Source organism: Sminthopsis crassicaudata, chromosome 2 (genome assembly GCF_048593235.1).
Source record: "Sminthopsis crassicaudata isolate SCR6 chromosome 2, ASM4859323v1, whole genome shotgun sequence".
Taxonomy (NCBI): domain Eukaryota; kingdom Metazoa; phylum Chordata; class Mammalia; order Dasyuromorphia; family Dasyuridae; genus Sminthopsis; species Sminthopsis crassicaudata.
The window spans coordinates 51,571,086-51,596,167 of record NC_133618.1 but is presented as its reverse complement, the minus strand read 5'-3'; the positions used below and the strand labels follow the sequence as shown (position 1 = coordinate 51,596,167).

At 37.3% G+C, this 25,082-nt stretch overlaps 1 protein-coding gene across 12 annotated transcripts in view; it reads left to right on the top strand.

Moving 5' to 3' along the window:
- Nucleotides 1-6,587: 6,587 nt before the first annotated feature.
- Nucleotides 6,588-25,082, top strand: part of BANP (BTG3 associated nuclear protein) — a 234,790-nt gene continuing 216,295 nt past the window's right edge. For 11 of the 12 annotated variants that reach the window (XM_074286245.1, XM_074286243.1, XM_074286241.1 and 8 more), the window contains exon 1: nucleotides 6,592-6,723. The gene's annotated coding sequence lies outside the window, so the exon portion shown is untranslated. Of the gene's footprint in view, nucleotides 6,724-25,082 lie in introns of all 12 variants that reach the window. The other variant, XM_074286246.1, reaches the window with a different exon arrangement.

Genomic DNA, 25,082 nt, shown 5'->3' with positions numbered 1-25,082 from the left:
TTAAATGAATGAGTGATAAATCAGTACAGGAAACCTAGTTTTAGTGGAGGGATCATTCACATAAGAAGTGCTTCATTTTGGAGACCTATAGCTCTAGGGCTGGAAGGAACCTTAGATTACATCTAATCCAACTTCTAAGAAACTCTGAAGCACTTCCCCTCCTAGACTGATTCTTTTGTGAAGGCAACAAGGCTATCTTTTGTCTCCTATTTTTCTTAGCCTTTAACTACTAAATGGATGTTGCCTCAAACACCCAGACCTGAGAAAGACTAAAGTTTCTCACTGCTTCCTGGGTCATGGCCAATGGTCCTGTTCTATGTATTATTACTGGATTCCCCTGACTCTGGAGAAGGGAATGCTGTCGATGACTTTACAGAGTCTTGCCTCACTTAAATCCAATTTATTTACAAGTCAAGACATCACCTTCCTGATGTCATTGTATTTATATCTGCAGTCTTTAGCACAGGACTTATCCCGAAGTAAGCATTTAGTAATTTTTAAAATTCATTCATTTAATTATTATTAAACAATGTTAACATTAATTGAAATTTTCCCATGGAGACCACTCACTATTGATGAAGCACCAGGTTCTAGTGGGAGAGTGGTTTGGAATGTGAAAAACTCACCAAGGCTTCTCTTGTAGACAGAAAGAGAGTCCCCTTATCATCATAAAAATGGGCTGATCAAATTGAGTGAAGAGATGCCATTTAAAGGTTAGAGGAAGAGAGAGAAGAATGGGGTGTAGAGAGTTAGGAAAGAGTTAGGAAGGGTCCCTGTAGAGAACAAACGTGCATTCATATTATGTCTATGTCACACCCCAGGAAGTGGGATATGCAAATATGGAATAATAAAGAGTACTTATTATTACAAAGATTACCTGTAGGGCAAGAATACCTCTAGTGTGCCTGCTCAAGGGAAAGAAGAGTCTTATATTTGTAGGATACTTTGAGTTGAGCAAACCTAAGAAAATAGTTTCAGAAATGTGGCCTCCCTTTGCGTGTAAGTTTGATAACAGTTAGTCTTAGAGTTCGGATCATTCCTAATGGATGTACCACATCATTCTGCTCAACAATTCCTCAAGAAGTTGACTGGTTAAGCTTTCATTAACAAAATCTTATATTTAGAGAGTTTAGCTGAACTGTTATTGTACATAACTGTAGTATTTGACAATTTATAGGATCATTGTAGAAGGCTGGAACTCTGGAGATGAATACTTGAAACAAGTATACTTACAACAAGGTGTTAACACTCAGTGGAATGGATGAGATGATAGTTCTTTAGTATACATATACTTAGTACTTAGCATGGTGATATAATGGTTCTCTAGTTCACACATGTGCTATAATGCTGTAATTATAATAGGGTATTTAAGGGCTGAGAGGATTAGAGATGAAACACTCCATCTTTGACCATCCTGGTGGCTCTTCTGCCTCTTGCACTCCTCCACTAAGATCAAGACTGGGTCAGACTATGACAGTCACAGACTGTGAAGGAGACAATAAAGACTTTAGCCTCTATTCCTGTCCATCCTCGTGGTGACATTTTGTAATGATGGCTGATCGCATCATTCAAGATGATTTGTGCCCTGCTTTTCAAGGTCCTGCATTTCTGGGTCTCCATGTTTAGGTGCCAGAATGTAATACCCAGGCTAGCTTTCTGGAGGTCTTCTGAACAGGACTTGGTTCCAGCATGATAGTCACCACTAGGATGGACAGAAATAAGAGCCAGTCTTTATTGTCTTCTTCATAGTCTGTGTCTGTTATAGTTTGATCTTAGAGGAGGAATGCAGGAAGCAGGAGAGCCACTATGAGGCTGGTCAAAGATGGAGTGTCTCATTTCCAGTCCTCTCAGCTCTTAAATACCCTATTACCATTACAGCACACTGAATATATATGAACTAGAAAACTCACAAAGGCTTGTCTTATAACCAGAAAGAGACCCTATGTCATCATAAAAATGGGCTGATCAAATTGATCTAATAGTGGACTGTGAGTGAAGGGATGCCATTTAAAGGTTAGAGAGAAGAGATCACCATACTAAGTACTAAGTATATGTGAACTAGAGAACTATCATTTCATTAATCACACTGAATTAACACCGTGTTGCAAGTATTTTGTTGTATTTTACTTTTAAATATCTGCAGTCCTGTACACTTGATGTCTTAGAATCATTATTAGCTTCCACTTGTCCAATTTTAGTTAGCTTTTTTTTTTTTAATCTCCTTTTCCATTTGGTTAATTCTCTTTTAAAGGAGTTATTTTCTCCTGTGTTTTTTTTTTTTTTTCCCTCCAATTTGGCTAACTCTATTTTTAAAGAGTTGCTTTCTACAATCATTTTTTTTTTTTGTGCTTCTTTTGCCAAGCTGTTGATTCTTTTTTCATAATTCTCCTCCATAAATCTCACTTCTTTCCTGAATTTTTCTTCTACCTCTCTTACTTGATTTTTCCCCCGAGGCAATTGGGGTAAAGTGACTTGCCCAGAGTTACACCGCTAGAAAGTGTTAAATGTCTGAGATCACATTTGAATTCAGATCCTCCTGACTTCAGGGCTGGTGCTCTATCCATGGTGCTACCTACCCGCTCCATTCTTACTTGATTGTTAAAATTCTTTTTGAGTTTATCCAAGAGAGCTTTTGAGTTTAAGATCAATTCATATTCCCTTAAGGCTTCATATATAGACATTTTGCTATTGCTGTTCTTTTCTGAGTTTGTGTTCTGATCTTCCTTGACAGCTTTCTAGGGTCAGGACTCTTTCTTGATTTTTAACTCATTTTTTTGATGGGGTGAGTGGACTCCAGTAAAATACTATGTCCCCAGTTGTAACTCAGTATCTGAATAGGCCCCAGTGAGGAGCAAGCTGACCCATATCTTATACTGACATTACCATCTACAGACAGTGCTATCCTGTACTGTTAGTTCCCTTATTCAACGAAGAGATTAAGCTATAAATGTCAGCCCTTAAGGCAATCTTGTACAAAGGAATGGCCACACTTGATTTACTGGCATACACAATTAGGATGGTTAGCATACCTGTTAAGGCTCCTTTCCCATTAAAAAAAAAGGGGGGGGTCACTTTCCTTTTAATTGTGATTTCATTAGTCTCAGTTTGACTAGGTTAAAAAAAAAAAAAAAAGGACATTCTTTGTTTCATTTCTTACCTAGCCTTAATCATTGAATGGGACATTGCAGTCAGGGCTCCTGATCTATCTCTTGCCAAGGACCCAGATGGTTCTGGGGGAGAGTGAGGCAGGTGATTTTGTACAAACCTCTGTCACTTCAATCCACCTCACTTGCTTGTCACTGATTCACCTCCCTGATGTCATGGTCCTCCTCTAGAATGACAGCTGTGTGCTGGGAACTGTTATGCACTGAGAATACAAGGAAACCCTCTCTCTCTTCCAGTTTACTGGAGAGTCATTAGTGGAGGCAAAGAGGTAATTATGTTGTAAGGAACTTAAATGCCCCAGGAGGTTATATTTGTTCCTAGAGGTAAAAGGGAATGTAATGTTCGGGCTAGCTTTCTGGAGGTCCTCGGGATCAGCTGGAGTCTGTGGTCTCAGTGGAGAAGTGATGAAGGCAGGACAGCCACCACAACTGGTCAAAGATGGAATGTCTCATCTCCAACCCTTCTCAGCCTGTAAATACCCTATTACAATTACATCATTACAGCGTACTGAATATGTATGAACTAGCATTACATCACCATGCTAAGTACTAAATATATATGTGAACTAGAGAACCATCGTCTCATCAATTCCACTGAGTTGACATCTTTCTTTCTTTCTTTCTTTCTTTCTTTCTTTCTTTCTTTCTTTCTTTCTTTCTTTCTTTCTTTCTTTCTTTCTTTTTCTTTTTTCTTTTCTTTTCTTTTCTTTCTTTTCTTTTCTTTTCTTTTCTTTTCTTTTCTTTTCTTTTCTTTTCTTTTCTTTTCTTTTCTTTTCTTTTCTTTTCTTTTCTTTTCTTTTCTTTTCTTTTCTTTTCTTTTCTTTTCTTTTCTTTTCTTTTCTTTCTTTCTTTCTTTCTTTCTTTTTTTTTTTTTTTTTTTTTTGCTGAGGCAATTGGATTAAGTGATTGCCCAGGGCCACACAGCTAGGAAGTGTTAAGTGTCTGAGGCCACATTTGAATTCACATTCTCCAGCCTTCAGGGCTGGTGTTCCATCCACTGCCCCACCTGGCTGTCCCTCACCTTGTTTCAAGTATACTTCTCCAGAATTCCCACCCTCTACAAGGGAGCTATTAGAGTTTCCTACTATTAGAGTAGGGACATGGACTTTTGTTCTTCATTCATTTCAGGTCTCTCTGTCTCTTCATGAGTCCATTTGGGGTTTTCTTGACAAAGATACTGGAGTTTTAAGGTTTTTTTTTTTTTTTTTTTTTTTTTTTTTGTGATTTCTTTCTGGATGACTCGGATGGTGGAAAGAGGGAGGTTTGGAAAGGGGTTGAATATGGGAGGAAAGATAATGAGTTTTCTTATGAACACTGAGTTTGAGATGCCTATGGGAAACCCATCTGGAAATGACTCATAGGCAGTTTGTAATATGTGGTTGAAACAAATATTTCGTTTTATAGTTGGAGAAATGGAAGACTAGTAAAGAAAATTAACTAAGTGAATATTACCCAGGAAATAACTTCATTAAAAGGAAATGTTCATTAAATTCCTATTTTGCATAGGTGGTTTGAAATTTTAAAAAAGATAAACAATATCTCCTCTTTTAAAAGATTTTATAATCTAATGAGAGCAGGAGAAATTCAGTAATCCCCATAAAGATATAGTAAATGTATTGAAAAAGACAAAATTTCTCTTGACTATGATTTCTAAGATAATTTTTTGGGGTTCCTGGTTCCTCAAGGAACGTGCAGAGCTTAAATGTTAACTATGCACAGGAGGGTTAGAGTAAGGGATAGGTCAGCAGTTGATTAAGATGTCAAATCTGTACACCAGGAATCAGTAGAACTAAGATCCAATGTTATCACATGAATCAAGGGTAGAGGAGTGGGCATCTAGGATGTCACCAGATGTAAAAAAAATTGATTTCTTCTTTTTCTTCTGCTCTTAATAAACATTAAGTATAATGAACATTTGTATATACAAAGTGTCTCAAAAATCTTAGTTCAATTTAAAGGGCATACCTTTAAGATATCTTTCATGTTATAGAACAGAAAAAAAGAAGATTGCACACAAAATTGCAGGACTCATCAGACACAGATTACTTTTTTCCCTTTAATTGGATGTTACTGAAGTTACATGTCATGAATCTCCTTCCCTCATGACAGGGTCTCAGGGAGCTTACATTCTAAAAGGGGGGAGGGTAACAGAGAAGGGTTAAAGGATTCTTTTCAAATCCCAGCCCACCATCCCGGTTACAAGTCAGACCCACTCCCAAACAGGTTCTTTTGGGGAAAGATAAATTCTATTCTTTATTATTCCTTGATGTCCTTGTAGATTTGTTTTCTGATTTGTTTCATTTCTCCAATTTAATTTTCATAACTGTGGAAGACAAATATCCATCCATTTCTCATACCAAGGCAAAAAACGGGCAGTTTACAGTCTAATAAGGGAGATGATATACAAGCTTCCACACCATAAAGCCAGCCGGAACAGAACTGATTACTGGGGAGTCTGAAAAACAAACAAACAAACAAAAAACAAAACCAAAAAACTCCAACAACGTTAAAAACTCATCACAAAGACCGACTGTTACAGAGAAGAAAATTGAGGGGAAAAAGTGATTTTTGTAACTATGTGTTTGAAAAATATAGAGTGTGCAAGTGTGTTTTTACAATAAAACAAAAAAAATATGCAAGGTCATCCAATCTATATACTATTGGAATCTCCTTTAAGACCTCTGTGCCTCAGTTTCCTCCTCTGTCAAATTAGGAGGTTGGACCTTTTAAGAACATTTCTGGCTCTAAATTGGGACATTCCTGGGGGATTATCAATTCCAGGGAGGGGAAGCCTTGCAAGTAAATTCATCAGTTAGAGAAATCTCCATCATCCAGTTTACTTCAGACAAGATCTTCAAATATGTAGCAGAAAGAACAGAAGGAAATAATGAAAATTACCTCAGAGGGATTTAATAACTAAATTGACTTAACTACAAGTCCCAGCATTCCATGCGGCAGGGGAACGCGCCGGGATAGAAACAGACTGGGCAGACTACAAGTCCCAGCATGCCCTATAACATTACAGCACAGAATGGACTACAATTCCCCGAATGCTCCTTGCGGGGAGAGCAGGGCATCTTGGGATTTGTAGTATTCTCTGCTATTTCTTGGGGGTGAGGAGCGGGAAACGATAACAATAAGCAAACCCAAAAATCAATAAATCAAATTTTTTAGCAATCCATCTAAATGACTTTCTGTTTCCTGCAGTCAGCTAAAGAGGCTGAGATCATACGCTTGCTTGTGTCCTGGAAAATTTAAACGGGATGAACTTGGGAGGCGGTGCGCATGCGCTCTGACTAAAGAAGTGACCAAAGGGAGTGGGATCAGGTTAAGGTGAAAGCGCGCGCACGAAGATAAGGGACGAGGCTGGCGCTCGCGCGTCGTTTCCTATTCCCTCTCTGGGCGGGTGGGAGTAATGCGTCTGCGCAGGTTTGGGAAGACGACCGCCGCGGGGGAAGGGAATCGCGGCGCCTGCGCACTGCAGCAGCTCCTCTCGCGAGGACGGACGCCATTATCGCATCTCCCCGACAAACACCACGAGAATTCCGCAGCCCACACGGTAATTGCAGCTCCCGCAGCCGGTCGCGTCTCCACCTCCCCCCCTTCCCGCGGGGCGAGAGCGAGAGCGAGATCTCCCCCTCCCCCGCCTCTCCCCTGCTCTCCTCTCCCGGCCTGGCCGGGCCCAACTCCAGCTCCCTTCGCCCGGCCCGGCGTCCGCCTCAGCCCCGGGGCGGCCGGGCCCGGGCCTCGCCGCGCCCCCCCGGACCGGAGCCGCCGCCGCCGCCGGCAGCGGGAGCAGGAGCGCAGGCCCGGCCAGGCCTGCCAGGCCCCGGCGCCAACGGCGGCCTCGCTCGGGCCGCCCGCTGCCCGAGAGTCGCGGATACCGGGGCGAGGGTGGGGGAGGAGGCAGCGGCCGCTTCCTGGGCGGTCATCGCAGGCTCCGGGCTCGGCGGCGGCCCCAGAGACCGGCCCGCCCCACCCCCTCCTTGACAGATGAGGAAACTGAGGCCCGGCGGGGAGGCCGCCTAGCACGGCCCCCTCACGGGTTCTGGGGACTTAGAACTGATAAGGGGGAGCATTAGTTTTCATTTTTACAGGCGAGGAAACTGAGGCCCAGGGCGGGGAGTCCTTTCTCCCGCATGGCCGCCTTCTTGGGCTCGTAACACTTGACGGTGGAAAGGGGAGCTTCCCTAACTTTACAGATGAGACGTAGGGGGGTGAGAAGTGAAGTGGCCTGAAGCGGAGAAGCGGAGAATTGTGGATCCGGACTGGGAGTCGGACCTGGTCGCGTAGGCTCTTTTTTCTTAGGAATAACCGAGCATTCCCTCCCTCGCCCGTGAGATGGCTGGGGAACATTATGTAGGGCATCCTTCCTGACTCCCCATCTCCCCGCTCCTATACAGATGGTTTTCTCTTCCAGCTCACCCGGTGCGATACTATTGTAAACAGCCCACGTGCCTGCCACCCACCTTTGTAAATCTTCGGAGCCCTAAATTTCCTTCTTCGGGCTTTGTAAACAAAACCTTTATGCTTTAAAAAAAAAAAAAAAAAAAAAAAAAAAAAAAAAAGCGCGTGCCCCCGCCTTTTTTCTCATGGCTTTGTAGACTTTGTATTAGAAAAGGAATTTTGATAATTACAAAAGCTTCAGGTTTGGGAAATTCTCGAAAGTGAAATTACTATAGATTCCGTGATTATTGAGCTTCTCTACTATGTTCTTGCAGTTGGTCAGTATCTTGTCAGATAATACTTTTTTTTTTTTTTTTTTTTGGTGAATTTCGGTTTCTATGGCAATTCAGACAAGTTATTTTGGCGAGATTGGGGATATTTAATGTGTGTGTTGAATCTAGGCACTTTACTATACCTGAAGTAGGAAAAGGGAAAGCTCCCCTTAGCATTGCTAACAAGAGTGTAATTGAACGTTAAAAGGTGAATACCAGATGGCTCCATTTTTCTTGTCATGTCTTAGCTCATTCTTTAATCTCAGGAGGGCTCAATTCTGTGATTGTGTCCAGAGTACAAGTAAGTTGGTGGGATTTTTAAGAATTGGAACAATCTTAATCCAAAGTACAAAACTTGCTAAACTTATTGTTCCATAACTGTCCACGTAGATCTTTGAGTTACTGATTGTATATATTTAATATGTTTTAAAAAAAATCAGGATTTGACTTTGAATTTTAGGAAAAACATAGAATTTTAGAAGTGAAAGGATCTCTAGAGAGCATTATTAGTCCATTTCCTTAAGTGATTTAATAGCTGGGTTTTGCCTCACTTCATATTATTTTTGGTCATACTGATTTGGCTCTTTTTGCTTTGGTTAGTTTTAATTTTCCATTTTTGCTAAATTGGGGCAAAATTCAGACAAATGTACAATCACAACATGAGCATCCTTGCTTAATACTCATACTAAAAGCATAATTTCTTGTTTTGGTACTCCTCCAATGTGGGCTGCAATTTCTCTCTTTTCAGTTATAATTGCTAAAAAATGGATCGGGGCTGCCTGTGTGGTGAGGTTTTTCTACTTTGTTTTGCTCGGACAAAAACAAAGCATCTTCGCTGGGTCCATCCCCAGAGCTTTTGCATCCTGATAGCCTCTGGCTAGCCCTCTGGAGGGGAATGAGAGCTGCTGGAGAATGTCTCAGCTGGTTCCTAGGTGGATATTAGCTTGTGAAGATGGTAACATTTTCAGGGGGGGAGAAAAAAATTAAGCCTGAAAAAGAGGGAAGGTGGTAGGCAGGGAGATGAAAGAGCATTCATTAAGTGCCGATTATGTGTTGGATAGTTTACAAATACCATCTCGTTTGGTACTGCCCAACTGGTGTGAGATGTGAGAAGGTTCTGCCCATCATTGGAAGGACCTAGGACTCCAGCAGTCTGATTTGTTTTGATAAAAAGGGCTGCATGATTTAGGCTTTCATTTTCAATATCCTCTGAAAATGTGCAGAGCTTAGATTAGGTTTTTAAGGATAGTTGCATTTCCAAAATATTAAATTTTTCTTTACAAATAATAGTGATATTTGTGAGCTGATGGGTGAGTTAGGTTTGCAGTCCATGGCTGTGAAATGTGTGATGTGTTCTGAATGACTTTGTTTTAGGTATAACTCACTGTGACTGAACTTTGACTTTGCCAAGCCAACGGCCTTAGGAATCACTAGAAGAAATCAAACAAGTGGTTCCCCAAGATAATGAAGTAGAAGGGTTTAGGATGAACATATAACTGGGACATTCAAGCTTAACTTGGACTTAATTGAAGGAAAGGATTTTGCTTTGTAATAGCTTGGTAGGGAGGGAGACACAAAGTAATAAGAGAAATGTTGCCTTTCACTTGACTTCAGAATTCTGCATGATTGCCATGTGTGATAAAGATTGAAAAACTTAAAATTTGCATTGTTGCATAATTAGTATCTTAAGTGTTTATTTTATTTGAATAGTGAAGATGCAGATAAAAGTATATGTTATCCATGATATAGCTATCTCTGGATATGTGCAATAAATGCATTCCAACAAAACCCACTTTAAAGTGAGATTCAGTTCAGTCAAGTTGTATTACATTCTTACTGTGTGGAAGGCACTGAGTTTGATGGTAGGGATACAAATGTGACAGGCAAGTTTCTGTCCTGGGTGAGCTTAGCCCTTATGGGGATGGGGGAGTAGGGATGTGATATACACGGATAACTGATTAGAAAACAATGAAAGTTGCAAAGGAGATCCAAAGAGTCAGGAAAATTTGATAAGGAAGGGAGCATCTTCATATGGAGGAAGGTGGGTTGTACAGAGAGAACTTCATGAAAGAACAGAAACCTGAATTTCAACCTTGAAAGAATCTGGCAGGCAGAAAGGAATTTTGGCAGACTCACAGATGGGCGAGTCTAGTTTGGCCATTGAGAACATAGACCAGAACATAGGACAACCAGTGATGGTGTACAGAGGTGGGAGACGTCAGATATTTGGGGAGCTACCAGGAGTCTGTCTAGTTTGGTTGGAATCTATAGTGTGTAAAAGAACTTAAGATGAAATAAACCTGGGTCGTTGTCAGTTCCTGTCTCTTTTCTTCCAATATAAAGGAAAGTTGATGGCATTCTTGGAACTGTGCTGGGCCTTCAATGAATGAACTTCTATTAAATCTCTGTGCCTGCCATTAGGAGGCCTGATGGCCAGGCAGACTGAACCACGAGTAGCTGTAGGATACTGTTTGTAGTTGTAGGATACTGATTAACAGGGAACAAAATGTTTCAAAACAGAATTTTCAGGCACATATTTCATTCTTAGCTTTATTAGTTTACTGAGACAAATGTTGAGAGAAACCTACAATTATAAAGTTGCCACATGAGGCATTTATCTTAGGTGCCCATATGTTAGGTGATTGTCAAACATGGTTCCTAAGGGAGGAACAGTATAGACTATTACCACATAGCCAATACTTCATTAAAAACCTCCAATAGATCATTAGATATAGATGATTTTTTTTTTTTTCTTTTTTGCTGAGGCAATTGGGGTTAAGTGACTTGCCCAGGGTCACACAACTGGGAAGAGTTAGGTCTGAGGCCAGGTTAGAACTCTGGTACTCCTGACTTCAGGACTGGGGCTCCATCCACTGCGCCACCTAGCTGCCCCTGACATTGATTATTCTTAAAACATTTGAAATAATTCTCAAGTCAACCAGTGTGTTATTGAAGTTTTGCTGACAATTTAAAACTAGTCACTAAATCACACATACCTAGTTAATTTTTATAATCTGTTATATGTGGGAGTGTTACCTCATTTTAAGATTGTGGCTGTCGGTGTGTTGATGGTGGTTGTGTAGGGATGAATGGCTTAAATGATGGGTATGTGTAAACTGGCAAGAAATGGGAGCTGCTATTGCAGATTCTGATTACAGGTATGATTACATCTATCGAGCAGATTCAGAAACCTACTGATACACCTAGAGCCTTTTACAAGCTCTGATCTCTCCAGTCTACTTGATTCTGCCTATTTCCCAATAGAATGTAAGCTCCTGGAGGGCAAGGACTATTCTTTTTTTTCTTTTTTTTTTTCTTTTGGTCTTTGTATCCCTAATGCCTACTACAGTGCCTTACACATGGTAGGTGTTTAATAAATATATGTATTGTTTGAATTGTGTCTTTAAATTAGTCTGAAAATACAAGCTAAGATTTGGAACTGAATAAACTGCTTATTATGACTATATCCCACTTCAAATTACTGTTTAAATAAAAAAAAACAGGGTTTTAAAAATCTATTAACTAGGTTTTAAACATTCAAAATTTTTTTCCTTATAAAATCACTTTCCCCCTCCTCCCTTTATATTTTTATAAATATGTTAGAATTCAGAGCATGACAGTGTTAAAGAAAACACTTTTGTGTACTATCTTAGCACAATTTTAAAAACTATTGCATGTGATGCATATGTAGTAAATAAAGGTCTGTTTTTGGACATTTCAAATGTGTAGTGTTCACATAAGATCACACAAGGAAAGATAAAATGTAATTCACTGTGAATTTAATCCTTAAAATGGGATTTTATTAGGAAAAATGAAGTTTGGATTTAAAAACAAGAGCAGAAGTGTGCTTCACATTTATGTGGTTCAATTTGACCACAGCCTAGAGTAGGGAAAAAAACTGGTGTATATACTAGAACATATGGCATTGGGTGAGAAGTTTTAAAATCAAAAGCTTCTGGCAATCATTGTTCAAAGTATTATTTTGAAGTCCTCCAAAGATATTTTAAAATCTTAAATCTGAATATTATTAGTGTTGACCTTTTAGGAGTTTTGAAGACCAGATTAAAATAAGGAGCCTCATCCCATTTGTAAACAGATCCCTCTATTGCTCTTCACCATTCCATTTTTTTATTCTTCTACCACCTTTTAAGCAGAAAACTGCTTTGTTCCATTTAGTAGCAGGGTTAGGATAGGAAAGTGGGGTAGTGGTGATGGTGCTAGGGAGTTCAAGCAGTATTTTCTAAAAGATCACTTGTATTTTGTGTCTGCATAATCATGATGATGACCTACCATCAATGTTGTAGTTAGTTTTTGAGTTTTTCTAGCAATTAGTATTTCTACTGGGCTGTTATTGCTTAGAATACAACATCTCTCTCCCCCAATAAAAAGACAAGATGGATTTACAAGTCAACTGGACACATGCTATAAATTCTAGTCACAGAAAGAAGTGGACCAGTTAGGTATGGAACCCATGATCAGTTACACTAAATAGCATGATGATTGAATTGAATTTAATGAATTTGACAGAATAGATTGACATCTGCATGGCACTATATGTTAGAACATTAGATAACCTGGAATTTAGTAAACATTAATTCATCCACATCCATTAATAGAATGGTAAAAGTCCACAATGTATTCTACAGACACGCAGAAATGATTTGATTTTTTTTCTCCTACTGTTTCTTGTGTGTGAGATATCAAGTCATCTAGAAATATGTAGGTTTTAATAAAAAAAAAACCACAACAAAAAAATCATAGAAGGCAATATAGAAAGGTGAGAATAGGTTCTGGAATTAAAACCATAAGTAAATTTGTGAAAGATAATGAGCTTTTTTTTGGTAAAATAATTTTGTTTTTTCAAAGTACTATATATAATCTATCATGGTAAAATTATATATGTTAAGGTAGAACATTAAACATTTTCTCCAACTAGATTTGTTTGAGACTTGAGAATGCTACTGGTATTTCCTTTGATAAGACAATTCATTGTATGAAATTTTGACATTTCACTTATTGTAGCTAGAGATTTAACTTTTGACTCCCAGTCTTGCCTACTTAAAATACAACAAAAGCATTAAACTCCTCCTAGGTGCAGGGTGAGCTTTTGCTGCTCAAGGAAAATACAAATACAACTGCTTAATGAAGGATTAAGTCCTGACATGGAGAGGTATAATAATACACACCGTTATTTCCTTTACCCTTATCACATTTTTGCCTTTATAAATGATTTTCATCTTTGACACATCCTCCCCACAGGTTATAAGCTTGTCTTTTTTTTTTTTTTTTTTTTCCACCTCCATATTTCCAGTACCTAGAATGGTGTCTTGCCCAAATCAGGCACTTAAAAATTTGCTTAATAATCATTAATGTGAAAATGATAAATTCCACAAGAAACAATTTATATGTGCATTTGTAGAATTAAGAATAGCAAAATGGTGTAAAGATGGGTACTTACATGCTACTTTTAAAATTTATAATTCAATCAAGCATTTATTAAGGCACATGTACCCAGGAACTATACTAGCTGCTAAGGATACAAAATAATACCTCCCCCTCCCCTGTAGGAAGCTAATATTTTTTTTACAGAAACAAGATTAAAAGAATCCTATTAGTGTCATAAAACATTCCATGTTCTTGAACCCCTCAGTGCTAGTGTGCCTTCTCTCTAAGATGACTTCTGATTTGAACTCAGTAAGACCTCATTTCAGATCTGATCTCAGATACTTTCTAGCTATGTGACCCTGCAATGTTTGCCTCAGTTTCCTTATTTATCAAATAATAGTAATGTCATCTACCCCCAGGATTGTGGTGAGGATTAAAATGATCATATTTATAAAACACTTAGCACCATGTAAGAGTTATGTAAATGCTTATTTTTTCCCTTTCTCCAGTTTACCCCATATATCTTGTATGTATATATTGTGTATTGTCTTTCTGTTGGACTGAACTCTTTGAGATCAGGGATTGGTTTTTGCCTGTCTTTGTATCCCTACTACTTAGCACATAGCATTTAATTCATCAATGACTGTCAGACTTAGACAGTTTTGAAGGTCTTTGGAGGATACCAACACTCAGCAGTTTGTCAGACTTGTTCCATGGCCCAGACAAAGTGGCTACCTTGAATCTCCAGTACTTGGAATAACATAGTTACAGAGTCCAAGGTAAGAGAATCAGAAATAAGTCTGCCTAAGCACTCACAGCATCTTGAACACAGTTGTTTTGAAAGGAAAAAAAAGTTGTTGAAAAAATACATGTCCCCAGGGATTATTTTTTGCCCCAAATCTTATTTAAGGCTCTAGCCTTGTCAAGAGGCACAGGAAACTGAAAAGCCCTAGAGGAGTAGCATTAAGAATACGTGGGGTATAAATTAATGCCAAAATTTCAGGCAGGAAGGGAAAATGGGCCTCAGTTTGAGAGACCACTGTTGTAGGCTGAGAAAATAAACGCATCTAAGGGAAAGCAGGGAGGGGATGGGGGACTAGTACTGCTTGTTTTTATTGACAGTTTCTTCAAGTTTGAGAGCTAAATTTGCTACCTGACTTGGTTAGCTATTAAAAGTCTCATTTACAAATTTGGCAATAGCAATCTGTTCTATTTGATTTTTGTCAAATGGAGGGAAAAGAAATTAGGATACTGGTAGGGTTAGTGATGTACATTATAGATGAAAAGAATCTTTTTAGCAACTTGGGAGAGAAGGAACAGATAAACTGTAGTAATGTCACAACTTTAAAGTCTCAGCTAAAAGTCCACTTTTCACCCTTCTAAGGCTTCTTTAATCTTAGTGCCTTTGCTCTGTTGAGTGGCTTGTTTGTGCATAGCTGTTGCATTAGCTGTCTTCTCATTAGATTGTAAGCTCTTTGTGGGCAGGGACTGGGCTTTTGTTTTTGCTTTTTTGTTGTTGTTTTGTTTTGTCTTTCTTTGTATTTTTAGCACTTAGTACAATACCTGGCACAGTGTAGGTGTGTACAGTGCTTGACCTGCTGGAGAAACCTATGGAAAAGTTTGGAGAGAGTAATGGAATATTGTGTCTGTTGGAATTTAGAGGTCTGGAACATAAGACTGGAGAAAGGGTTCTATAAAAGGACTTCTGAGAAAACATTTTAACTTGGGGAATAAAAGGAGAAGTAGTTAGCCCTATGGAAATGTATAAAGTAAGTGAAGTTTGTTCATCATTCCCTCCCTTCTTTTGCAATAATAATTCCTGTGCAGCTCCTCCCTTATTTTCCCCTTAAATCTTAGGTAGGGGGCTGTTTGTCAAAGCCTGCTCCTTCATGGCTTATACAAATATCATCTGTCCTGAAGAAAACTAATAGGTTAATTCACATTGAGGTGTAAATGACTTTTAAGTGCTTTCACTTCTGGAGCATCTGCCTCTTGAGTTCAGTATATCAACTCAATGAATAGATCGCTAACCCAGGGGTTCTTAACCTTTTTTGTGTTACAGACCCCTCAAGTAGTTTGGTAAAATCCAGGGACCGCTTCTTAGTTTTTAATTAACTTAAAATTTCAGTTAGAAGTTAGGGAGAATAAAGGTGCTTTTTGGTGTTTTTTTTTTTTTTTTTTTTTTTTTTTTTATTTTTTTAACCATTTCAAGCATCTCTTGAAATGTACCACTTCCAGAAGTCCATGGACTGTAGTTTAAGAATCCCTATCCTAAGGAAGTCTCAAATATTATATCCAAAAAAAAAAAAAAGTTGATAATAAATGTTTATTGATTTACCCAGTGCAAAGGGATAGCAAAGGAGTAGGAGCTAAAAAACAAACACAAGGTTTCTAGGAGCTCACAGTCTAGTGACTCAGAATGGGATAGGAGTTGTAAATAGTCTACATTGTAATATTAGATAAGAGAGAGATGACTTAAATTAGATACATCACAGGCTAGTTAACTAGGAAGTAGGATTGGCATACACAACTCCAGCTGTTGCAGCCTACTTCCTAAGACTTGTCACAAGCATATTGAGTGACAGATAAGATTATGGCAAAGTAGATAGGAGAGGAAAGGCAGTTTAGGGAGGAGAATGGTACAGATAAACCAATGAATGATGGTTCTGTTCTGCGGAACAGTAAAGAAACTTGCTGAAGTAGAGGACTTGAATCTTGGGAGTTATTAGGCAGAAGATTGGGATTTGATTATAGGGGTTTCAGTACTAGATTAAGACTGGACTTTATCTTGTAGTCAGAGGAGAATTATTGAATATTTTTGAGCAGGCATTTCATAAATATTTGTTGATCTAGTTCAGACTTCTTATTTTATGGATGGAGGAAGTAAGATGGAATGACCTACCTGACCAAAGAAGGCAGCAATTTCTGATACTATCCAAATTTTTATTTATTTATTTATTTAAAACATAAATATAAATGGGGGGGGGGAAGCCAAACATTACCTTGGGCACAGCAGAATCTAAGAGAATTCAAAATATGAATAATAAATGTCTATTTCAAGAAAGCCTGTGTAATAATGAAATAAATTCAGAACTGTCCATCTTTTCTTTCCTTCCTTGTAGTTTTCTTTTGTTCTCTACAGTATGATTTTTACTTTATTCTTCTCTCTGTCTCTTCCTCAGGCTATAATTAAGCTCTAATACATACTATCTCCCTACCCACACATACATATACATATATGTAGATGCCTATAATCATACACATATACATTCATATGCATCTGTGTAGGACCATACTATGTTTGTCCCTTTCTAAGTCTACCAACTTGTTATTTCCTTTAGCACAACAATTTTTTATTTTTTGCTGAGGCACTTGGGGGTTAAGTGACTTGCCCAGGGCCACACAACTAAGAAGTGTTAAGTGTCTGAGGGCAGATTTGAATTCAGGCCCTCCTGACTTCAAGGCTGGTGCTCTATCCATTGTGCCACCTAGCTGCCCCCACCACAGCAGTATTTCAGCCTTATGTGGTCTAGTTATTTTAAATAGTTTAAAACAATATTAACTAATATGGCTTACACATAATGTAGTTTCTCTTATTTTCCTTTTTTTATTAAGCCTATTTTAACTTCCTTTGAGATCATGATTACTATTCCTTCCTTTTTTTTTTTTTTTTGCCTGATTCTGTTCCTGATTTTTGTATGTGTGTTTGTATCTCTTATTTCCTATCTTTTTTGACCCTTCTGCTTTATTTCTACCTGCTATCTTGCCCTCCTATTAATTAACCTACTATAACTATATTTTTGATGTGTAGTACTTGAATGATAGTTTTAATAGAAAACTGTTAAATCTTCAACTTTGTGTAATCTCCACATTTGATAAGTATGCTATTTGTAGTTGATCAAGTCTTTTGAGATTATTTTTGTGGCTAAAATGAAGAATGGTCGAAATCAGGCAATCATTATTGTAGATCCAAATGGTTGGATGCTGGGGAGCTTAATTGGTTCTCATCACACAAGAGGAAGTCTTCATTCCTGGATGGCAGGGATTTTGCTTTGCTTCTTCACCAGTGACTTAAATAAAGGCACAGATGACTTGCTTATCCAATTTGCAAATCATACAAAATACATGGGCTAATTGCTAATTCATTAGATGAGTTACATCCATAAGATACAACTGGTTGTATACAAAGAGTAGACCTTAGATAGTGTAGAAGTGTGGAAGAAAGTAATTTATTGGTCATTAATTAGTGAGATGTCAGTGTGGATAGACATCTACTGGAGTCCATAACATTCCTCCTTGGTCCTGTGTTCTTAAACATTTTAAATTTCCATGAAGATGTCTCTTATCAGATTTGTAGCTTACTCAATGGTAAAAGTGACTACAGGGATCCCAGAAGCAAAAAATCCCGAAAGATGAAGATGGTATTGTTTTTCCAGATGATCTCTGAGATCCCTTTGCAGCTCTTCTCTTGAATTCTGAGAAAATCAGTCAACAAGGACTCAAATGATGACATTGCCACAGACAAGAGTCCTTAGGGTCATATTTTATTTCACACTTATCACATTTTAAAAAACAATTGTTAATCAAGCACTGTGGAATTGTATACACTTCAATTATGCAACTGTAATTATGTGCTTGTGGCATTAGTATACAGGATTAATTACTAAAAAGGCAATCAGTAAGAAAAGGGTTAGAAGACTATCATGGTAGCAGGGGATAAAAATTTGAAGCAAAGTAATGATACTAGAGAAGAATAGTAGTTTCCTTAATAGTTTTTTTTTTAATTTGTGTATTTTGTTAATTAGCATTTATTCTCTGTTTCTTTCTCTCTCACCTCCCCTAATTCCAATTGAAAAATTAAAAAAAAATGAAAGAAAGAAAAACTAAGTCTGTCACATACTCATAGTCAAGTAAAGCAAATCCCCACATTGGCAGTGTCCAAAAATGTATCTCACTCTGCATTTTGATTGTGTCCACTCTTACAGGAAGAGGTGGGGAAGAGCATTCCTCAGCACTGGTCCACTGGAGTCATAGTTTGTCATTGCATGTCAATGATTTCTCAAGAGAAACAGACACTTCTAAGAGAATGTATTGTATCTTGTGACCTGCCAGATACAGGAGAGGAGGGAGGGACCTAGACTTCCTATACTTACCTCCTGCTTTGCTTGACTGCATATTTGTGACACTGGTTTAGTTTCTTTTCTTTTTTTAAATTAAGGATAGGAGGGAGAGAAAATAAATACTTGTTAATAAAAAAAAAAACCCATATATATATATATATACATATATATATTTAAATATATATGTATATATATATTTAAAAGGAACAACTCTCTCAAGAAATCTATTTATTTTATGTTTCTCTTACCATTAGCTTGCCTGCAGGTCTTTATCACTCATTATAGAGAGGAGTCAAAGATAGTGCCAAGAGTTTATGGCTTGAATGGTGACAGAATGGTTGTGCCATTAGCAGATATCTAGAAGAGAGCCTTTTTGGTGCTGAGAAAGAAGAGGGGAGACTAGATGATTGACTCCTTTGGTCATATTGAATTTGAGAGAATAGGGGGATATTTAAGTATTTGGAAATATATGAGACTAGAACACAAATGAGAAACCAAGGCAAAAGATGTAACTTTGAGTGGGTCTTGCCTAGAGTTAAAGCCTTAAGAAGAAGAGAAAAGCCAAGATATGGGATAAAGCTTCTGGGAACACCTGAAGAAACAATAGGGATTACCTGCAATGCACATGATTGGTTTGAAGGATGGCAGAACCATAGAAACCAAAATCTGGGATAGTTTAAGAAATAGATGCTCTTTGGCAATGTCTGGATGCTGAAAGAGAGAGTTTAGGAGACTGAGTTTGGAGAGGAATTCCTCACCCTGGAGACATCAATTTTAGTAAGGATTGGCAATGGAAGCCAGCTAATGGGCAATGTAGGTAAATCATTCAGTCTCTGGGTCTCAATTTCTTTATCTCTGAAATGGAAGGGTTCTTAACCTGGGGTCCATGGACTTATTTTAAAAATATCTTTGATGACTGTACTTGAATATAATTGAACTCCAATGTTTGTAAATTCATAAAATAAAACACATTCTAAAAAGGGGGCCATATATTTCACTAGACTACTAAAAGGACCCAAGAAACAAAAAATTCTTGGAGCAAATGATGTTCAAGGTCCCTGTCATATCCAAAATTCTACAACTCCCATGTACTAGATAGAAGTGGGAGATAGGAATCCCACATCCAAGGGCTTTGGAGTCCAAAGATTCAAGAGAGATGGTATCAAATGGGGCCATTTTATCTTGTCTAGGTTTAGGGTTTTTTTTTTTTTTTTTTTTAATAATGGGAAAACTGGTCCGTCTGAAGGCATTAAGAAAGGAACTGACAAGTGTGAAATATTTAAGCTGCTCTGGAGGAAAGGGATCTTTGAGATATAAAGGCCTCAGGGGAGGCATGAAGAAATGGGATCTAGGATAGAGTAGAAGGGCTCACTGTACAAAGGAGGTATTTGTTTTCTTTGATAGTCAGGGGAAAGATGATGGGATAAAAGTAAGATGTGGAGCTGAAGGAGAAGGTGCCAGAGGGAGCTCACACTAGATGAACTCAATTTTTTCTATAAAGGAGAGAAATGTATACTTGTCTTGTGAGACATGGAGAAAGAGGAGGCCTACAGTAACAGCTTAAATCTCAGGATGGTATTGTAGAGAAGTTTTGATGATGTCACAGTAATGAGGTTTGAAGAAAAATAATAAGTTACATTTTAACTCCTTTTAGGCTAGGTTGTTAATGATTTATTAGAAGTTCATGAAAATAAAAACAATGTTTCTGAAAGCTGAGATTTTGTTGAAAATACTTTTTTTTTCTGTTAGGATTTTAAAGTAGTTACCATTATTGGACAAAACAGTAGAATAATTATGTTCAAAGAAAGAGAAAAAGTTCACAAGAAGTTCCATATGTGGAAACAGTGGAAAGTACAGAGTAAAAGTGATTTGCTATAACAGATTTTTTGATTGCTATGCAGATTGTTCCAGGCATTTAAAACAGCCATTCTGGAAAACATGAGGCATCCTTTGTTTGAATGGAAATGTTAAACCGAACCTAATTATTCTTTGAAAACTTGATTTTTGTGAATTTATTAACAGTTAGATCAAATTTCGATGGCAAGAAGTTGTCATGTCATTACCTTATCATAACTCTGGCTGCTTTGGGCTTTAATTATTAATATCCATTTTCTTATGACTGTTGATTATCTTTTCTGTGGTTCAAATCACAGAAAGTTAATACTTCGTAACTGCAGAGGAGTGGTTTGGTTTAGTTTTGCTCTATTAAAGTACCTACTATGGGAAGTTCCCTTGTCAGAGTTCCTTTATCACTAAGTCTCAGGACCATCTTGCTGCCTCGGTTCCTTTCTTTGGTGGTTGGGGAGAAGGAATGAGTATGTTTATGTACATGAACAGCAATTAAGAGCTGGTGGTAAATCAACTTCTTGCAGAATGTTTTCAGACCACAGTGGAATTTAATCTAGAACAACAAAAAAAGTATGACCCAATTAAATTATAGTCAAAGCAACATCTGGCTCTTCTTCCCTTTTCTCTCTCCCCCATCTACTTCAACCTTCCCAATTGCTTTTCCTGTTTTACCTCAATCAGTGAATCAGCAAAGCTTTTTTACATGTTTATCATGTTAGACCTAGTCTGCCATATATAGTTGGAGATTTATTTTTAATCCTAGAGAAATAATGGGTAGGCATACCAGACAGAATTAATTGCCTTTCACTCTGACAAGCTGACTTATATTAACTTAATCATGGCATACTAAACACTTTGCCAAATAATCCCACAGGAATTTTGCTTGCTGGGTCCCCGGGAATGAGTGAAATCCGAACTCACAGTTATTCAGGCTCAGCAGAGGTGGGTTTACTCCAAAGCTCTTCTTTCCCTTAGGGGCTGTTACTTGGACCTTTTCTTTAAATGCTAATGTACAAGGTTGTCTTCACAAATTAGCAAATAACTTCAGAATACAGAACGGAATTCATTGCCCTATCATCATATGCATACTCTGCTCCATCATCCACTAATTTATATTATTACACAATATTGGAAGCATATCCAATGTCATCATGGTTCACTCTGTAGTACATAATGAGAATTCTGTGTGTGTATTGTGTGTGTGTGTGTGTAATTATATAATTATATATGTATATGTATATATATTTTTAATGTATATTTTATATACACATACATTTTATATAATTTTTCTTTTTTAAATCAAGATTGTTTATTTGTAGAGGCATTCATGATGAAAATGTGAATTGTGGCCTGTAGTGATCACTGTAGCATTCCCAAACCCTCCATACACTTTGGAATGCTGTAGCGTCATGTTTTTCCCAGTAGTAGAATGCTCAATTGGGTGGCCAGTGGATATTACACGAACATTGATGAAGACCATTGGAATGGAACAGGGTATAGTAATAAATGCATAGCACAGCCAGCAGACGCCGTGTTCCATGCTGATGCCATAGCTGCTAAAGGGTGAGCAGTTCTCATTACTGGCGTTATAAAACAATCATATGGAGTACTGCCATCATCCCTGGGTGAGGAGGTGAGATCACAGCTCCTCCAAGTTTTCTTTGTATAGCAGCCATTGTGTTGTCAGTCAGGCCTTAAGCTTGATCTTTCATCCATTTCTGATGATAATCTGTCATGTTCTCTTTGTGTTGCTATGAGTCTCTATCCCAGAGGATTATGGATGAGATAGATCAAAGTAGTCTTAGTAACCTGGGCTTGGTCATTCTGCTCTGCCAAGTAGTCTGGCACAGAACCAGGTTTTGTCCAAGTCTTGTTGCATCTTATTCTCAGTGACTTGGAAGCCCAGCTGTCCATTGCATCCTTAGAAGAGATCACCTCCACATCCTGAACTTCTGTGTCCATCCCTCCTTTCACTTTATTGTTCATGTGGACCAGAGAGGTGTCCTTCAGGATCCCCTTAAGTGTCTTTCTAGATTTTTTTTTCCAGTTTAATTTAATAATTTAATACATTAAATATTAATAAATTAACAGCATTTAATAATTTCTACTCCATTCTCATCTTTTCATTAGAAGTTCTAGAAAGCCCTCTGTTCTCTGGAGGGTCTACTTTCTCCCTATAAGCTTATATTCAGTTTTGTATGGTCAGTTATTCTTATTTCTCTGTAGCACCTCCTCACTTTGTTGGCTTTTTCTGCACTTCTAGGCTTGATGGATGAGACTGTTTCTTTTCCATTTGCTTTCTCATTGATTCTTCTGGAAATTTTTTTTTTAGTCTTTGCTGTGGTTTATGTGGGAAATTCTTCATGACACCTGAACTGGAAGACACTAATGGACTGTTGGCCAAGCTGTGAATTGATCCAACCATTCAGTGTCCCAAGGGAGCCACTACAGTCATGGGAAGTGTGGATAGTAAGAACTGTTAATGTAGATCCAAGAGATATTTGGGATTATCTCCAGTTTTAAAAATAGGAAATCCCTCAATTCTTTTATTTCATATGGAAAAAGTATCTTGTTTTCAATTTAGAGTTGTGCAGATAGGCCCAATAAGTTACAAAATCATAGGTTTATTGAATTATTACATTTACTTATCTATGTATTCACAGTAGTCTTTTCAGTGAAAATGCCTACTTATCTCCTATCATTCAGAGAAGTTGTAAAGAGAAAAACTAGATTTTAGTTGATGCTATGCTAGACACTGAATTAAGTTTATAAATGAGGTTAAATACTCCATATCAGGGAGAAGAAGCCCACAGGATTGGAAAACTTGACTTGTATTTGTTTCCTAAAACAAGGTTTATTTAATCTTAATTATGTTTGAAACATAGGTGTAGCCACCATCCTAAGAAGCCCTTCGAATGTAATAGAATATGGAAAATAGAAGAAGGAGCCTTTGAAATTTTTAAAATACTCTTTTATATGAAATATTATGCCCTCTACTTAAATGTTCAACTTAGAGGAAATAATTATTTATTAAAGATCAGTTATTTTGCTTCTATGGTGTCAATTATGATGCAGCTAAGTGGTGTCATGATGCATATAACACTGGTCTGCAACTTCATCTTCCTGATGACACATCCGAGTTCAGATTCAGCTTGAGACACTTACAAGCTTTATGAACGTGGACACATCATTGAACCCTGTTTACTTCAGTTTCCTCATGTATAAAATGAGCTGGAGAAGAGAAATGGCAAACCGCTCCAGGGTCTTTGCTAAGAAAACCCCAGATGGGGTTGTAGACTCAGATATGACCAAATAGAATATAACAAGAATTCCTTGTAATGGCTGCAGCCATTTGTTTAATGTGCAATTAATTACATTACGTAAAATAGTAAGAGAAGGGTCCCTTCCTGAAATTTTTGGTTATAGACCCAATAGTTTGTTTTATTTAAAATAGAAAAAAAATAAATAATTGCAAATTGAGAAATTCCAAATAAAATTGTAAAACTTGAACTTCCTAATTTCAACTGAACTAATTAATGACTATTCTCATTTTACATTTGGGAAAACTGAGTCAGACAAGATTAAGTGACTTACCAGCTACTTTGTATTTGAGGCATAATTTGAACATGGGGCTTTCCAATTTGCTGTACCACTTAGCTGAAATAAATGTTTTATTTTTTCTTTATTCACATGAATTCTATCTTAACAGCATATTTATATATATTGACAGATTTTTCTGCCATACCAAACACGATCCCTGCTTTTCCAATTTATTCTATGTCTTCAGAAATTCTGATTATCTTTATGGATATGAGATTGCTCCCTTTTTCTGTTCTTTCATTTTCCCTGAGGTCTAGAGTCAAATTATCATGATTCTATCTCTTTTTTCCTCCTGCCGACACTATGGTCTTGTTATCCTTCTGTAGCATTTATATTGTAGGTATAACTAGTCAATTACAGTTGTAATGTTTCTGGTAGTATCTTTACATTTTGCTTTTATTTTGGATCCATTTTTGTTATGAAAAATGTTGATTTTTAAAAATATGTTACAATTTGTTCACTTTTGCTTCTTAAGTATTTTCTTTAAAAAAATCACATAAAGTGATTTTAAAAAAATGTTTAGGTGATCGATTTAATTGTAATTATAATGACTTGTATGAGATGTAAACCTGAATTTTTTGCTATTCAGTTTTCTCTGCTGTTCTCTAATCTTGGGTATATAGAGGAATAATTTTTTAAGTGCAAGTTTGTTCTGTTCTGTTTAACTGAGCTATTTTTCATAAATAATATAGTTTTCATAGTTATTGCTTCAGAAAATATTTCAAAACTTGTCACAGATTTAATACTTTTGCTTGTTTATTTTTCCTTGTTAATTTTATTTTGTTTAATTAATTCTTGACTGATAGTCCATTGTGTTTAACTTGGGAAGCATTCATGTTAAGACCAGTAATTATAAATACATACAATTGATTTAAAATTCTGTGAAGTCTGTTTAGGGATATTTCTTCCATGGTTAGAAATTGAAATAGAATGCACCATTCCTTCTCATATTCTTGTTCATGTTCTTCCATTATTATTTCATATAAGATCTACTGGTGGCCTTTTCTCTTGTTCAGTAGTGGTCATTCTCTTTGAAAACTCTTTGGGCTTTTTTTTTTTTTTTTTTTTTTTAATTTTCAAAACAAATGCAAAGATAGTTCTCAACATTCAACCTTGCAAAACCTTGTATTCCAAATTTTTCTCCATCCCTTCCCCCATCTCTTCCCCAGACAGTAAGCATTCCAGTATATATTAAACATGTGCAATTGTTCTATACATATTTTCACCTTTCTCATGCTGCACAAGAA